The sequence below is a fragment of the Peromyscus maniculatus genome, chromosome 21, assembly GCF_049852395.1.
Source record: "Peromyscus maniculatus bairdii isolate BWxNUB_F1_BW_parent chromosome 21, HU_Pman_BW_mat_3.1, whole genome shotgun sequence".
NCBI classification, from domain to species: Eukaryota; Metazoa; Chordata; class Mammalia; order Rodentia; family Cricetidae; genus Peromyscus; species Peromyscus maniculatus.
In genome coordinates this window covers 45,745,446-45,763,275 of record NC_134872.1, presented here as the reverse complement: position 1 = coordinate 45,763,275, position 17,830 = coordinate 45,745,446, and the positions used below count along the sequence as shown (strand labels likewise).

The following is a 17,830-nucleotide window of genomic DNA, read 5'->3' as shown; positions in this document are numbered from 1 at the left end:
GGAAGAATTTGATTTTTTAAAATCTGTATTAGTTAGGATTCTCTAGAGGAACAGAACTTATGAATGAATCTGTGTATGTACAGAAAGGAGATTTATTAGAATGGCTTGCAGGCTGTGGTTCAGCTAGTCCAACAATGGCCGCCTATCAATGGAATGTCCGAGAATGCAGTAGTTGTTCAGTCCACAAGGCTGGGTGATGTCTTAGCTGGTCCTCAGTGTAGCAGGAATCCAGAAGAAGTGGGTTCTAATGCCAGTGAAGGAACGGACTTCCTAGTAAGAGTGAGAGTAAGCAGGGGATGAACAAAGACTTCCTTCTTCTGTGTCCTCTATGTAGGCTGCCAGCAGAAGGCATGGCCCATACTAAAGATGGATAATCCCAGGGATTATGTGAGCAAGGGGAGGGGGGGGTCAAGATCATGATGGGAAAATCCACAGAGACAACTGAACCAAGCACATAGGAACTCACAAACTTTAGACTGACAGCTGTGGAACCTGCCTGGGACCTGACTAGACCCTCTGCATACGGGAGACAGTTGTGTAGCTGGGTCTGTTTGAGGGGCCCCTGGCAGTATGATCAGGATCTATCCCTAGTGCATGAGCTGGCTTTCTGGATCCCATTACCTGTGGTCGGACACCTTGCTCACCCTTGATGCAGGGGGGAGGGGCTTGGTCCTGTCTCAACTGAATGTGCCAGGCTTAGCTGTTCCCCCAGGGGAGAACTTACCCTTTTGGAGGAGGGGACAAGGGGTAGATGGGGGGAAAGGCAGGGGGAGAAGGGAGTGGGAGGAGGGATGAAAGGGGGATCTGTGGTTGGCATGTAAAATGAATAAAATATTTTTTAAAAAGGGATATGTAAACTCACTTTTACCTACCACCTAAATTGTTCAATTTTTGTTCTCCTATCTCTAAAATATAACTATTATATGTAATATAAAAAAGATGGATCTTCCCACCTCTAAGACCTCTAAGATTAGAAATGGATCTTTGCACTTCAAATGATTTAATTAAGAAAAACTTCCCCCAGGTGTGCCCAGACATTGGGGTTTTAGTTAATTTCACGTGTAGTCAAGCTGACAACTAACAACAGCCATCAAAGGGTTCAGAGGACTGGCTGCTCCTCCAGGTCTGATTCCCGACACCCACATGGTGGCTCACAACCATCTGTAACTCTAGTTCTAGGGCATCTGATGCCCTCTTCTGACCTCCAGGCACCACACACACACACACACACACACACACACACACACACACACGGTGCACAGACATACATGTATACAGAACACACACACATAAGACTTGAAACTTAATACGACATGGACAAAAGTGACAGCAGACAAGCAGAGCAGGTGCTGTTTGGAGGTGTGAATGGTGCTGGCATGGGGCAGAGCAGGGACAAGGTACTGATGGAGCAAGAGCCAGACTGTGGCCCTTCCAAGGCCCCGCCCCCTTCACCCTCCCCCACCCCCGCCGTCATCCCCACCTCTGAAGGGTCTTGACAGACCCTTGATGAACATGTGGGGCTGAGCTGTCCTCCTCACACTTCCTACATCTCAGCCAGGGAGGAGGGCTTTGGTTTCATTTAAGGAGACAAGCAGCTTTCTTGGTTGGGGACAGCAGGAGTCAAGGGAATGAGGGAGGCTGGGGAGGGAGTTGGCAGTCCTTTGAATCAGAAAGGAAGCGCTGCTCACAGGCCCAGCTGTCAAATACTGTCAGGAAAAGCATAAGCACCTGGTACCCAAGGGTCACATTTTTTCTGTCTTCAGAGCATCTGATCCTAGGGCGGGAGGCTTTAGTCAAGTTCACCTGCCACCAATCATGGTGCATGTAATGCCACCCTTCATTTTCCAAGTCCTTTGGCACTGTGGCCTGCCCTCCCAATCTGACACTTCTGGAAAAGGTCATCCCATACGCTATCTTGTCCTCAGGGCCTCAGAGCATGTGGGAGCCTGAGTCCCTAACTGGTCCATGTGAGGGCACCAATGGGATGTGACTCCTGCATCTCTGGACCATTCCACGGAGGAGGAGGAGCACAAACAGGAAATCTTGGGACCATCAGAGCAAGTTAACAGGGGCAGTATCTTAGAACACATTTTCTTCGATGACACCCCTCTTGGAGCTGCTTACATTCCATGCTCTGAAACCCTTCCCCAAGGCCTGAGGCATAAAATGGAGAGAAAAACTGATGACCTGGGCTTGTGGGCACCAGGTGATCTCTGGCAGCACAGGGCCTGAAGGAAGAAGAGTCAGGTAGGATTGAGCACAGGCTGGCCGGTGTTTCAATTAAGGGATGACGACTACTCATGGGAAGCAGCTGTTTGTGTGGTGGGAGGAGCGGTAGATCCAGCCATCCAGAGGGGCTGTACATTCTCAGCTTCCTTTACGTCTATTGGTGACTTGCCAGGATAGGGGCGGGATCTAGCTACTAACTGACAGGAGAGTGAGAGAGGAGAACCTATGAGAAACCAGAGGCCAGGCTGCTCGCCCAGAATGCTTTGGGAGCAGGGGTGGGAGTGAGTCTCCACACATTATAAAGCTCTGAGGCTTCTCTGGAAACTTGTTCGAGTGTTACCTTCTGTTGGGGGGGTGGTCATTATGTTAAAAAAAAAATGAGAGAGAAGAAAAAAAGAGAAAGAGAAGAAAGGGGAAGAAGGGAGGTGGGGGAAGAGGGGAGGAGGGAGGTGGGGGAAGGGGAAGGAAAGGGAGGTGGGGGGAAGCTCCCTACAGCACTAGAGCCCTGGAAAAGAAAATTGGGGGAGGTGTGGAGAACCCTGCAGGTAGAACGCTAAAGTCGGTTTTCTTCCCGGGTGACTTTTAAAATGGGGGCTACAGTCTTAAGTATTGTCTCCGCCTCGTGTCTGGGTAATGGTGCCAGCCTGCCAGGATCAGCTGGGCTGCCAGGGAAGCCAAAGAAGCCCACGAGCCAGGCCTTTTGAGCAGGCACTCACCTAAGGAGAAAGAAAACGCCAAATGAGGACGGCAGGAGGGCAGGAGGGTGTGCTGTTTAGAGAGAGCATTGCTTAAGGAGCGGTGTTTTCTGACTGCTGTCCTGGGGTCACGGCAGAGCAGCTCCTGGGAATCCCAGGTCTGAGATAGGCATACACCTCTGTTCACTTGAGGGGAAGAGGGCGTGTGTGTGTGTGTGGGGGGGGGGGGGGGGGGGGGGTAACACCAGGAAGCAAGACAGCCTGTGGGATACTTGCATCTACCTGTCTTACAGGCTTAAGTTACTCTTGAATGTTCCCTAAAAGCCAGTATTCTCCTGGAAAAATGCAGGCACTGACCTCCTGAGTGTAGGTTCAACGCAGAGGGCTGGCCAAAGTGAATGTAGGTGCAGTACAGACCAAAGAGCTATGCAGTCAGGAAGGACACTGCATCAGGATGAATTAAGGCTCCAACAAGCCCAGTTTCTCCTGGGTGACTTTTTTATGTGGGGAAGCCGCTACAGTCCAAAGAGTTTCCATTCACCTCAGATCTGTACCGAATGACACTTGCCTGCTCCAATTGATCCTTAACAAATGCAGCAGCTGGCTAAGAGCAGCTTTCTTCACATGAGTGATGGCCAAGGTGAAGACGGGTACCAGCAGGACCAAAAAACCATCCTCCAGACAAATACCCATAACCGGGAAAGAGGGATTAGGGAAGCACACGAAGTCTTCGTGGCTCAAGCAGGCAGCTCTAAGGGAAGAGGTCAAGGCACTGTGGATGGGGCTGACCTGAGAGGAGGATGAGCCTGCAGAGCGCTCAGCCTGCAGGCAGACTGAGCCACCGTGTAAAGTTATCATCCTGGGAAAAGTACGAAATTCATCTGTTCATGCCACTATCGGCTCAGTCCAGGTGTGAGCCAGAGCCGAGTGGTGATGGAAGCTTAGCGGAAACCCAGTTTTAAGTGCTTCATGGAATGTCAAACTGGAGGTGGGAGGAAGTGTGGGGTCTCGGTGGTGAAGGAGCGGTACCCGACTTGGTGGACCCACTGCGGATAGAGCGGTGACTACAGGGAATTTGCCGTGAATGTAACCGCAGCAGGTGACAAGTCGGGACGTATGGGCTGCAGCTCACCTGCTTGGTTCTGGGGCTGTCTCTAGACCTGAACTAGGATTAGTTACTCCTCTCTGGAAACATCTTGATCTCAGGTTTGCCATCTCAGGTTTGCCATCACGTGAGGTTTGGAAGAGCAGAGCCCATCACCTGGCCATGTGCTCGGTGAACTGAGTAATTGGGAATTCTATTGTCTTAATTGTGATACCTGGAGCCACCTGGGTTTTATTAGGGTTGGTTTCTATTTGTGATAAATGCCATGATCAAAAGCAACTTGGGGGAGAAAAGGTTTATTTGTCTTACCTATCCCAGGTCCACAGTCCAACGAAGGAAGCCATGGCAGAAACTGAAACTCGAGGAAACTCTGCTTACTGGCTTGACCTAACTCAGTGCCTCCTCCCGAATGCTTTCTCAGCTTGCTTCTTTACATAACCCAGGCCACCTGCCCAGGGGCAGCACAATCCCCATGAGCTGGGCCCTCCCTCATCAAACGTTCATCAAGAAAATGCCCTACAGACTTGCCTATAGGCAATCTGATGGAAGTTTTTTTTTTTTTCAGTTGTCTAGCCAAGTAACTTTGTGACAAGTTGACAAAAAACCCAACTTCCTGCTGGAATCCAAATATTTGTTGCAAATCAATGTGTTCTAGAATACTGTTGACAGTTGTCTTAGTTAGGGTTACTGTTGTGATGAAACACCATGACCCAAAAGCAAGTTGGGGGAGGAAAAGTTGATCGGGCTTACACTTCCCTATCATAGCCCACTGGAGGAAGTCTGGGCAGGAACTTGAACAAGGCAAGAACATGGAGGCAGGCGCTGAGGCACAGGCCATGGAGGAGTGTGGCTTGCTGGCTGGCTTGATGCTCATGGCTTGCTCAGCCTGCTTTCTTATAGAACCCAGGACCACCAGCCCAGGGATGGCGCCGCTCACAATGGTCTCACTAATTAGAAAATACCTTCCAGCCAGATCTTGTGGAGGCATTTTCTTAACTGAAATTTCCTTTCAAATAACTCTATTATAGAGTGTCAAACTGACAGAAAACTAGCCATCACAGTCCACTTCCAGTTTTGTTTCTGGATTGCTAAAGGGATGTTGCAGGGAAATATTCTGGCCCTACAAAGGCATCTATGTAAATGTGGAGCCTGTGTGGAAGAGGGGGTGGGATCACACTGCCTTTCCTCACTGGGATAAGCTGTCATGTACAAGGAACAAGGACAGCAATGTGCTGGTCGGCCGCACATCCCTACTGTTTTCCAGAAAGCCCTGTCTGACGCCTAGTGTTGAATTCATTCTCAGGATGAGTCTAGATTCCTACTGCCTCTGGGCTTCTAATGCACTGCACATAATCTTTGAAATAAAAACATGCTATTCCCCCCTCCCCTCCAAGGGTGAAAAGGGTAGCTGGCTGAATAGAAAGGCAAGCCCAAAGAGCAGGGCTTGTCGTGACCAATGCTCCCTGCATTGGAACATTCCTGTTTGTTTGGAGAGGCCTGGAGGAGCTGACTCTGCCTCAGTTTGCTAAATACATGGACACTGGTTCCATGTACCAAAGCTGGAGGGGGCTGCCCAGGAATATGTGGGCATTTTACAAAGAGCTCAATTGGGCAGTCACCCACTCACGATGGGCTGGGGCAGGAGGAATTGGCAGTAGAGCCCAGGAGTGACTGGTGACTGTCGCTTTGAGCAAGTCCAAACTTCAAGAAAGACTAGTGCAGGAAATTCAGAAGGCAATGTCCTGTCTGGGAGACTGATAAGCTTTGGCAGACCATTGTATAGACAAATACTAAAGACACAGGACATTTTAACTTCCTTCCCTGGTGTTGCCTCTTCAGCTAAACAAACACACATTAAAGCATTGGTTACAAGTGTATCTTTATTTTGAATACATGTGTACCATATATCTCCACAGGCACACCTTCCACTCCAACTTGTTCCAGGACACCCTCAACAAGCTCTCTTCTCAAAATTTCTCTTTAAACCAACTGAGCCCATCCGGCTAGTGCTGACAACATGGGTGTGGGGTCACCCGCTGGGGTGTGGCCAAACAACCCCACCCCAAAGTGACCTTCACCCCCCCAGTCCTCAACTGCCAGTGGTTTCTCAGCTGTGTGCAGCATGTGTAAGACTGCCCAAGTCATGTGGGCAGTTTTCGCCCGCTTGGTCCTATGTGGGCAACCACAGCTGCTCTGAGATCCTGTACAACAGGCAGGTCCTGTCCAGAAGGCAGGATCTTACAGGATGAACATGCTTTTCTGACCCCCCTTCTGAAATGTTCCCCTGAGCTCTGTGGGTTGGGTGGTTGATAGGACATCTGTCATCAGCAGAGCTCTGCTGGTTAGTTATTCTGTGCAACTACAGTAGTATGGGGGTCTCTGGGAGCCCGTTCTCGGGTTCCTCATGGCTTTACCCAGCAGGTCCGCATAGAGGATGATGAGGACCATGGGCCTGAGTGCAGGTGTCTGAGATGGTCTGCACTTGGCTGTGCTGGGGGAGGAGGTCTTTTGCTCCACCACTTGGCGTCTCTATAAAAACCCTGGGCCAGAGACAGTCGGGGCCCATTGGAATAGGTTCCAGGCCCTCTCGAGGCTATCCTTTATTTTCTATCTGTTTATCTCCGCGATATTCTCCGCAATAAATCCTATCTACTATTTCCTGCTGCTCGCACTCAAAACTCTGGGGAACTGTGGGGGTGGTGGGTAAATGCCCCACAGGGGTCTACATTAAAAATGACCCATTGAAATATGGTCTTGACCTCAATTGAGTGCAGCTCAGATGCACCACTGTTAGGTATAGAGGAACAGCCTAAGACACTGTTGACTTTACCCTGCATCCATCTTGGAAACATACCCAGGCTTGCAGTTTCTTAAGCCCTCCCAATGAGGCTCTGAAGGCAAGTTGGCAATCAACTCTTTCACTCTGCCTGAAGCCGATGCCTTGGAGAATATAGATAACCATGTGCTGAACTGCTACTTGCCAATGATAAGCATGAGTATGATGAGTCTTCATGCAGGACTCCAGATAGGGCTGGGTACCAGATCTTGGCCCTTTTGAGTAGGGCTGGCCTCAGAAGCCAATGCCTTGTGTTGGGAGTGGGTCAGCATAATGCACTGGAAAAAGGGATAAACCTCGGGTCTTCTGAGAAAACTAGAGGCCAGCTGGTGTGGATTCATCAGGCCACCTGAACCTGATGACAGGGACTTGGATGAAAATCCCCAAGTTCAAGCATCTCAGGGCTCAGGTTCAGAGTCACAGGAGATGGACGTGTGTGAAGGGCATTGCTGCCCAAGGAAGAACCCTCTCCCTGGGCTACTTCCCTAACTGCATCCCGTGTTCAACAGGGGACAACAGGCTGGAGCTCACCTGCCTTGCTGCATCTGGCTGTGTCCAGATCTGAACTTTTTGCTGGCTTGTGGAACTTAGTAATAGTATATGGTTCCATGGTCTTCAAGGGGAGGGGCTTTAACTATTCTGTTACTTAGTTCAAGTAGTAAGATTAATTTTAATATCAGCATGTTACATCATAAAAATCTTTTAGGGTGGGCCAATCCAAGACTCAGGATGTGGGTCTGGGTGGTAGCTGATCTAGTCAGTCAAGGCCACTGGGACTGGCCCACCCTAACATCGACCCCATCTGTGAACTGTGGAGTGCATAAAGGGGACTGGTCCTGTGGAACAATAATCACAGGATCTCCATGACCCTGGGCAAAGGCAAGATATCCAAGTGGAGTTTGATGGTCCAGTGATGACTGTGTACCAGGGGCCTTGACCTAGACCAGTGACTCCTTGCAATGAACATGTTGTGGGTGGGTCTCATTGGACGAAGATTACACACTGAAGCACCCAATGGCACTATGATAAGTGAAGAGGTGTAGACGACAGGAGTGAGGTGATCTGCTATTTTGTTTAAAAATGATTTTTGAATGGATTTCTTATGGGAGATACTTCAGGGGTGAGGAGAGTGTATAAAAGATCTCATGAGAAGGATTGGGGTGTATGATATATTCTCAAAGAATTGTTAAAATAGTAAAAATTGGAAGATTTCTCAACTTTTTTTGACACAGGGTTTCTCTCTAGTTTTGGTGCCTGTCTTGGATTTTACACTTTAGACCGGGCTGGCCTCCAGAGATCAGCCTAGTTCTGCCTCTCGAGTGCTGGGATTAAAGGTGTGTACCACCACCGTCCGGGTCAAGATTTCTTAACTTTTGTGCAGGGCAGAATGTCTTCAAGTTGTCATGGACACTAGGAAACTTTGGCACATACCTGTGTTTTACAAGGAGAGGCTCATCTGGACCCCAGTGACCATAATGGGGGGTGTATGGAGTTTAGGATAGCCTTCATTAGATGGCTCCTTTGAGGATTGTACTAGAAAATGCACTTATAGCTCAGGGAGGGTGAAGCTAAGGAGCCAGGATCCCTATGATCCCGAAGTGTGCTTGTTCTTAAGAGTTCTGCCCAATGCCTGTTGATGTTGAGGTGGCTCTGGGCATGGGGAGAGCTCCCCTGCTGAAGAGCTGACTGCCGAACAGGAAGCTCAGACACTTGACAGAACCTCCTGCCAGGACTTTCACTGTACAGCCAGGAGTCACAAGTACACACCAGCAATGCAGAAGCAGAGCCCGAATGGGTCACACTCCAGAGGAGGCCACTGTGCAAGGTCACTGCTTGGTCCTAGGTCCTCAGCTCCAAAGCTAAGGATCTGAGGAGATAGGATGAGAATTAGGGGAAAAGGATTGCTGATAACAAGTCTGTGACCTCCTTGGTCTCGAGAAGATCTGCCAACCCATTGGGAGCCTTGCTCACCCTGAAGCATGAAGTTCTGTTCAGTCGGCAGTGATGTTGTGAAGAAGGATTTTGGCAACACTGCCCACCCTTTCCTGGACCAACTTTCCTTGCCACTAGCTACTTGTTCCCCCAGGGACTCTGAAGGGCAGGTCACCAGACCCCTGCTGTGACAGAGCTCATTTTAGAGAAATACTGGAGAATACTGGGAGTGTTTTGCTACGATGGTATGATCCTGGTTCCCAATCTCCATGTATGTGTTCAAGACACCATTAAGCATGTCTGTAAGAAGTCCTCCAAGAGAAGTGGAGGTGTATAGACTGACTGGGAGACCATGATGGAGACACAGGCTCCAGATGGGAAGTGTGGGGAAGAACCCTGCCTGCCATTATTTCCTCTGCATCCACTGAGGCAGAGCCTGTCAGTGCTTTTAGTCAGGCTGTCCTGCTGTCTTGTCTACCCTACCAACTTCAAAGACCAAATGAACATTGAATGCCTAGAAATCTGCCCTTTCTTGAATGATTGCTCAGGCTGAGATCTCCAAAGTGAAGGTGGTGATTGTGACGATAAAGTGCTGACTCTTTCTGATAGGTGACAGGGCTGGATTAAAATGTCAAAGTGGGAGTTTTCTATACACTGATTAAGCACTAAAAGATCAGAATTGACCCTTGGTCCAATCCCACTCTATTCTTGGTTGTATTGTCATGCTCATACTCATGTGGGAGCTTGTAGCATACCTGGAAGGGTTTCAACAGGGTCCTGTACTGGGTTGGGCTTCTCAGGCTCCTGTCCTTTGACATGGGCAGTCCCCAGGAATGAAGGGAGAGAAAGGCTAAGGATGCTGTCACCAGTGTCCCTTCTGTGGGGTTCTGCTGTGACCTGGTGGTTCATTTGAATCGACACAATTTTTTTAATCAGGGAGGCGACCCTATTACTTTCCCACCATTGCAGCAGGGCACAAATTCCTGTGTGTGTGAATATGTGTATGTATTTATAAAGTAACTACTTTTTGGACAGGGTCTGTCTATATATCCCTTGCTGTCCTGCTGAAACTCACTTTATTGGACTAGGGTGTCCTTAAACATGCAGATTCTCACTGCATGTCTCCTGTGTGCTACCATCAAGTCATGCTCGACCATGCCCAGGCTAGGAATCAAAAAAGATTATTACTGTGTTTATAGAAAGTTGGACAATTTTGTGTTTTGTCACTTATAACACACTGACTTGAGAATCCAGGTGTGAATTAACTCTCCAGGCTTCCTATGAGCCTCTCAACATATATTAGGCAGAAAATATTTAGTCAGAATGTAGAGGCCAGCCTGGACTACAGACAGAAATTGTCTCAATATATCTATATTTAACATGTATTGCAAATACTTAATACAGACTTAATTTGGGAAAGGAAACTCCTGAAGACCTAACTCTGGTGTCCAGTCAATCACCAGTTGTCACAGCATTCTGGGGACAAAAGTGAGCAGTTCACTGAACATTTCTGGCCAGCCTGGGCTACATGGAGTTACACTCCATCTCAGAAAAGAGAACCAAAGTGGATGTGGTGACAAGTGCCTGTCATCCTACACTCTGGGACAGGGATGCGGGATGTCAGGAGCCTCAGGACAGCCCCTTCACAATACAACAGTGAAATGAAGCCTCAGCCATTAGACCTTTAAGTTGACAGGTGGGCAAACTAACTTGAACCCCAGATCTGAGTGTCCAGAACACTCCCATCTGAGTAACTAGGCCAAGAACCAGGGGAGCTCTGGTCAATGGCATCTGCAGAACTACACCTGTGACCACCTGGCACTGCTGGTATTAGAAACCCCAAATCCAAAGGCTTTGTGTTATGACCCTGAAATCACACAGGGGAGCATCCATAAGCAATGTAGGGACACTTTGCCAGGCTAGCTAAGTCAGAGCAGGTCATGTCCCCAGACAGCTAGTTGGGAGCTAATGCATTCAGAAAAGAGTCCACACCAGGATGTGTATCTGTGGCCTGTGCATCTGCAGATGCCAATTCTCCCTACCCAATAGTTTCAGGAATGTGCTGACTTCAGACCTACAAAAGCAAACCCTTCATTGCTATACCCAAGGCTTAGTAAAGATCATAAATCTTAAAAGTAATCCAGGAGTAAGAAGTGCTCAGTGATGTCAGGGTCTAGAGTTATTTATTTCATAGAAGTCTTCAGTGAAGAGTTGGACTTGGATGGGAGCTGAGCCTGAGGATCTGTGATGGGGAATGTCTTGGCTGATGTAGCTACAAAAGTACAAGTGGGTCCTTCTATGAAAATACAAGTGGTCTGGCCACACACACCATGTCCTCAGAGGGGTCAGCCCCTCATGCTTGACTCCCTCCAAGCTTGTGAACCTGGAGTTAAGCTGTTTCAGAACCTTCAGTGAGAACAGACCAGCTGGTTTGCAGCAGGAGCCAAACAGAGTTCTGGACTGCAATGTGTCTTCATGTGTCTTCATCTGAAGAGAATTAAAAACAGTGGGGAACAGGAGCAGTGGATGAGCATTAAGGGAACTGCATTGAGTGTTTCTCCTATGGCTGTTTCAGACAGCTTTCTCAAGATAGCCCAAAGCTTAGTCTTGGACAAGACAGAAGGAGAAGCCCTCCAATGGGAGTGGTTTATTATACACTGGGAGTTCTGGAGACTGAGAGGACCACCCCTGAGTGGAAAAAATAACCTGGAGAGGCAGCCAGCCCTGCAGCTGTGATGCCTTCCTCCTCCTGTCCTGTGGATTGACTATTGCTCTGCTCTCTCTGCTGTTCTGAAAGCTGCAGCTCTTCCTGATAAATTCAGGGAACAGGCATGGTCTTCGTGCAAGGTGTGGAAATCCCTCAGAAAGGAGCCAAAGCAAATCCAGATGCACCAGGCACCAAGAGCTGATGGTGTGTCAGGGTCCAGTTTCAGGCTCAGTAAATATCCAAACCCAGCACATGTAGTTTTGAGTCAAGAACAGGACTCCAGGGCAGGGCCAGGTACCAGATCTTGTGAAAGACCCCCAGGGGAGATCTTCCTTCAGGAGAGACCCCAAACCCAAGGAACACACCGAAACCACAGATCAGATGCAAAAGCAAGAGGGTTTATTTAGACCAGGTACCTGGGGCAAAGTCTCTTGGAGGACTTGCGCACTTTCCTAGGGCAAGGGGGACTTTTTATGCGATCCCAGGGGCAGAGGCGCGGTTACAGAAGCGAGAAGCATAGTTACAGGGTCCCTATTGGTTGTTTCAAAGAAGGCCAGGGTGAACTTGGGGTCGTATGTGTGTGGCTGACTTGGCCGTGCCCAGGGTATAGTGGGTGTTTTTCCAGCCCAGCCGCTTCTTCCTCAAGGCCAGGGGCCAGCCATAAAATATCCTGATTTGACTCAACTGTCTTTCTCCCAAGGCCGCCGACCACAGTTATCTCTCTCCCAAGGCTGGATGGCTGGCCATAGTTATCTCTCTCAAGGCCGGGTGGCTGGCTACGGCTGTGAACTCCTGTTTTTCTGATTCCTTCAGAATGGCGTTTCTTAGGCTAAGTTACTGGGACTGGGGGGGGGGCATTTCATCGGCCCAACGCCCCATGTCCTCATAATGGAGTGGGGGTCTTTCACTTGGTCCTCTTGAATGGAGCTGTACTCAGAAGCGAAATCCGCCTATGAGGAGTGTGTCAGCATCATGCACTGGGAAAAGGGGTAAACCTCAGGTCTTCTGTGAAAATTAGAGGCCAGTTGGTGTGGATTCATCAGTCTGAACCTGATGACAGGGACTTGGATGAAAATCCCCAAGTTCAAGCATTTCAGGGCGTGGGTTCCGATGCACAGGAGATGGACGTGTGTGAAGGGCATTGCTGCCTATGGATAGAACCTCTCCATGTGTTAATTTCCTAGCTGCATTCTGTGTTCAAGTGAGGGCTAACGGCTGGAGCGCACCTGCTTTTCTGCATCTAGTTGTGTCCAGATGTGAACTTGAGGCTGGCTTGTGGGACTTAGTAATACTGTATGTTTCCATAGTGTTAAGAGAGGGGCTTTCACTTCATCCTGTTATCTAGTCTTGTTGAAGTAGTAAGATTAATTTTAATATTAGAGGGCTCAGTTAGAAAAATCATTTAGGGTGGTCAATCCAAAGCCCAGGATGTGGGTCTGGGAGGTAGCTGAGTTAGTCAAGGCCATTGGTACTGGCCCACCCTAACATCAATCCTATCTGAGTTATGGAGTGCATGAAAGGACTGGTCCTGTGGAACAAGAACCACAGGATCTCCATGATTCTGGGGAAAGACAAGATATCCAAGTGGAGTTAGATGGCGGAGTGATGACTGTGTACCATGGTCCTGGCCTAGACCAGTGACTCCTTGCAATGGACATATTGTGGGTAGGTTCATGGAACTAAGGGTACACTGGGTGACACTGAAGCACCCAAGGCCACAAGAATGAATGAAGTGTTGGAAAGAAGAGTGAGGTTGTCTAGTTTGATTTTTAAATGATTCTTGAGGGAGTTACTTCGGTGGGGAAATATTAGGGTTGAGGGGAGAATATAGAAGTTCAGAAGAGCGGGATTGGATTGTATGATGGGGACATTCCCAAATAATAGTTATTCTAAAATAATAAAATCTTCTAATTTCTCAACTTTTTGCAGGGCAGGATGACTTCAAGTCACCCTGGATGCTAGGGAACAATCATAGTATGCATCTGTGTTTTTCAGGAATATGAGGATCATCTGGACTTCAGTGACCATAGTGGTGGTATGCTTGAAGTCTAGAACAGCTGTGCCATAGATGGCCCCTCTCACTGAGGATTGTACTAGAAAATGTACTTACATCTCAGGGAGGGTGAAGCTAAGGAGCCAGGATCCCTACGATGCCAAAGCGTGCTTGTTCTTAAGAGTTCTGCCCAATGCCTGTTGATGCTGAGGTGGCTCTGGGCATGGGGAGAGCTCCCCTGCTGAAGAGCTGACTGCCGAACAGGAAGCTCAGACATTTGACAGAACCTCCTGCCAGGGTTTTCACTATAGAGCCACGAGTCACAAGTTCAAACCAGCAAAATGCAGAAGCAGAGCCCGAATGGGTCATACTGCATTGAGACCACTGTGCAAAGTCACTGCTTGGTCCTAGGTCCTCAGCTCCAGAGCTAAGGATCTGGGGAGATAGTATGAGAATTTAGGGGACAAGAATTGCAGATAACAAGACTGTGACCTCCTTTGAATCTAAGATTTGCCAACCCATTGGGTGCTTGCTCACCCTGAAGCATGAAGTTCTGTTCAGTCAGCAGTGATGTTGTGAAGAAGGATTTTGGCAACACTGCCCACCCTTTCCTGGACCAAACTCTTTCCTTGCCACCAGCTACTTGTTCCCCCAGGGACTCAGAAGGGCAGGTCACCAGACCCCTGCTGTGACAGAGCTCATGTTAGAGAAATACTAGGGAATACTGGAAATGTTTTGCTAACATGGTGAGATCCTGGTTCCCAATCTCCTTTTATGTGTTCATGAGGACCATTAAGCATGTCTGTAAGAAGTCCTCCAAGAGAAGTGGAGGTGTATAGACTGTCTGGGGCCCATGATGGAGGCACAGGCTCTAGATGGGAAGTGTGAAGAATCCTGAAATTATTTCCTCTCCACCCACTGAGGCAGAGAGCCTGTCAGTGCTGTTAGTCAATCTGTCTTGTCTACCTACCAACTTCCAAAGACCAAATGAACATTGAATGCCTAGAAATATTCCCTTTCTTGAATGATTGCTCAGGCTGAGATCTCCAAAGTGAAGGTGGAAAATGTGATGATAGAGTGCTGACTCTTTCTGATAGGTGACAGTGCTGGATTAAAATGACAAAGTAGGAGTTTGCTCTACACTGGTCAAGAGTGGTACCCAGGTCAGCTCCAGTTATCCAGTCATATAATTCCTGAAGACATCTCATGAGGTGCTAGGAAAGCTCTTCACACTGCTGTAGCATTTACATATCAGGATCCCACCAGCCTGACTCCTCCCCACTCAGGGACCTGACTTTGGTCAGAGAGGAGAGTGGGATAGTCTCCCAAGTGAATCATCAAAAGCTAAAATCATTAAAAGTGGTGGCCTTGATGGTTGGAGGGAGATCTTAGCCAGTGGTTAAGAGCATTTGCTGCTCTAGGAAAGGACCTGGTTTGGATTCCAGCATCCTCACTGTGACTCACAAATGTAATTCCTGTTCCAGTGGATTTGATGTTCTGGCACTGATGGGCTCTGTACATACATAATTCATACACAGCCATGCAGGTAACACACATATAAAACCAATGTTTTTTTTAATATAGTATATTGTATACTGCCATAATATATTGAAAATGATTTGTGACTTGGCTATTCAAACAAGCAATGTTTATTGAAGGAAGAGGTTCTGTTCAGAGCCAATTAGAGAGGTCTCTAAGACATGAAGTGAGGGAATTCAGGTTCTTGGTCACACAATCTCAACACTTTTGAGTGCTATTAGAATTCCTACAATGCAGGTAACAGCTTGGTAGTGTCTACTCCTTTATTCACTGGAATGATTGGTCCAGTTTAAAATGAACCACTGAAGGTTGCCATTCAAGTCAGAGGGTTACAAATGATCTACAGTGCTTCAGACACTAGACATGAACTGACCTTTTTCACACTAAACAGTTCTCCAGTGCATAGTAGTGGGTGTTGCCAAATACCATTTGGTACTGATACCATAGAAGGAAAAGGCCACAGCAGACCCCAAAGGCCCATCACCTGACTTCTCTCACCTAGCTGCCCATTGCCAGCAGAAGTTCATCGTTTCTATACCTCGGCATTCTTTGGTTTTCCTAATGGATAGAAATGCTCACAGAACTTGAGATTTCAAATGACATCTGCAACAAATGGGTAAACAGAATTGACACCACTGGGCAGAGGTAGAGCGGAGGGCAATGTCGGTGGGAGGAGCTTCTGTATCCACTCAGGGCATATGAGCCTAGATATACCTCCTTGCATTCAGCTTTTCAGGGGCCCTTCAAATTTATTTGCTGCTAAACCCTTTTTAAGTCCTTTTTTTTTTTTTGACTGAAAATTCTTCCAATTAAAAAAAAGCCATTATTCTGACAATTACTTTAGTAGTATTTTGGTGCTAGATGTTTGTTCTAATATTTGAGAAAGTTGTATATTATATAACTAATGCTAGCTCTGTCAAAGACATCTACACAAATGTCTTACACCTTTACACATAATATATAGAACTATAAATCTACCACTGTAGAAATTTCCTGAAATGTCTTAATGCACTAAAAAATAAACAAGGCAAAAGAAAGTGTGTAAACAATGTTCAAACTTTTTGGCATGTATGGTGTTTTTCTAACTAGAGTTCAGCTTTATACACACACACACAAACACACACACACATATACACACAAACACAAAGGAAGTTTCAGACACACATGGAGGAAACTGAAACACGAATTCCAAAAGAGGAATTCCAAGAAATGTGATAAATAAGAAAAATTGAAGGGGCCAAGATACAAAAAGGCCATTCAGAAAGGCAGTCCAGAAGTTGCAAGAATAGATTGCATTTTGAGCATGTATCAACAAATCAAACAATCCATTTCTTGAGAGCTAGTGCTAGGGTTGATGCTGCCGCAGCCAGAGGTCAAAGTGCAGAAACAATAGCCAGAGTGACCAAGTGGATGGCAGGTGTCGTTTGGTCTATGGATGTGACATGGAGTAGGATGAAATAGAAAAGATTTCTGCCTTAATAGACAAACTTGAACACCAGTTTGAAACATTTGATGTGCAAACACAACTGGAAGATGCAATGAGATACACGACCACCCTAACACCCCCACAGAACCAAGTGGATATGGTGCTTCAGGAAAGGGCCGGGGAAGCTGCCCTTGATCTCAGTGTGGAGCTTCCGGGTCAGACAGGATATGAGACAAGGGTTGCTTCTACAGAGCAGGATGAACTGTCAGAGGCTGGCAGCAAACTTCAGGTTAAAGAAGTGATTCTTCATATTCAACATGCACTGTGGAGTTCCTGATGGGGAGGCAGAGCAGGGACCAGTAATACTGGGCACAGGAACAGGGGCACCCCCAGATCGGGGTCACAGAGCACTAGTCGCTAGGGTGTGAGACCTCTTTCAGATCTTATGTGTAGGTATGTGTTTTAGTAAAGGCATGGGATGCCAGGAACTCGAAGAAGCCAGAGATTTTTGGGTCATCCTAGCTCTTAAATTTTAGGGGATATGTCACATACAACCTCCTGGAACCAGGAGCCTAATTTGGGTCCTCTACATGAGTACTGTGTGCTCTGAACTTTTGAGCCACTTATCCACTCTGATCAAAGGAGATTCATCATGTAGGCTTGATTGATCACAGCACTGGCCACTGACAATCCCCTCACTCTCTGCTCTGGGGTTTTGGTTTCAGGGTGTGGGGCTCAAAGTCCCAACCTTCTAATCATGCTTGTTCTCTCTCCATGACCAGTCCACATCTTGAAGCTGTCAAGTTATCTCCCAAGAATCATAAGACGGCTCTTATTCCAGAGACTCCCCAGGGAGTCTGATTACTCTGAGTGTTTCCCTAGGAGTACCTCCTAGGTCATCTCTACTGTACCCACAACAAGCAAATATGCTTCAAAAAATCTCTTCACACTTGTGAGGAAGGTCATTGTGAAACAGCCATCTTCTAAGGGGAGGTTTCCATCCCTCTCATACATCTCATTGTTGCTAACATTCACTGAGTCACCTGGAAAGGCTCCTAAGAAACTCAGATCTGAGGAAGGTATGTGGAAGCTGTGCTGAGGTTAAACCAAGTCATATGTGACAAGGTCAACAACAGACCAAGAATTCCCTTGAGCAACATACCTGCTTAATGACACTTGTTCACTTGTCTGTGTTATGGTCCTCGAGGTGTTCCTAATGGACCTTTTGATGGACATCAGGGTCATATTTGCAACATAAGCACTATAAGGTCAAAATTCACTCTTGCTCGAATCCCACCTATTCTGGGTAGTATTGTTACAGCTCATACTCATGAGGGAGTTTGTAGCATACCTAGATGGGTTTCAACA

General features: G+C 47.5%; 1 pseudogene; it reads left to right on the top strand.

Moving 5' to 3' along the window:
* Positions 1-1,313: 1,313 nt before the first annotated feature.
* LOC102921021 (charged multivesicular body protein 1B2-like) lies at positions 1,314-16,799 on the top strand (annotated as a pseudogene).
* Positions 16,800-17,830: the final 1,031 nt, after the last annotated feature.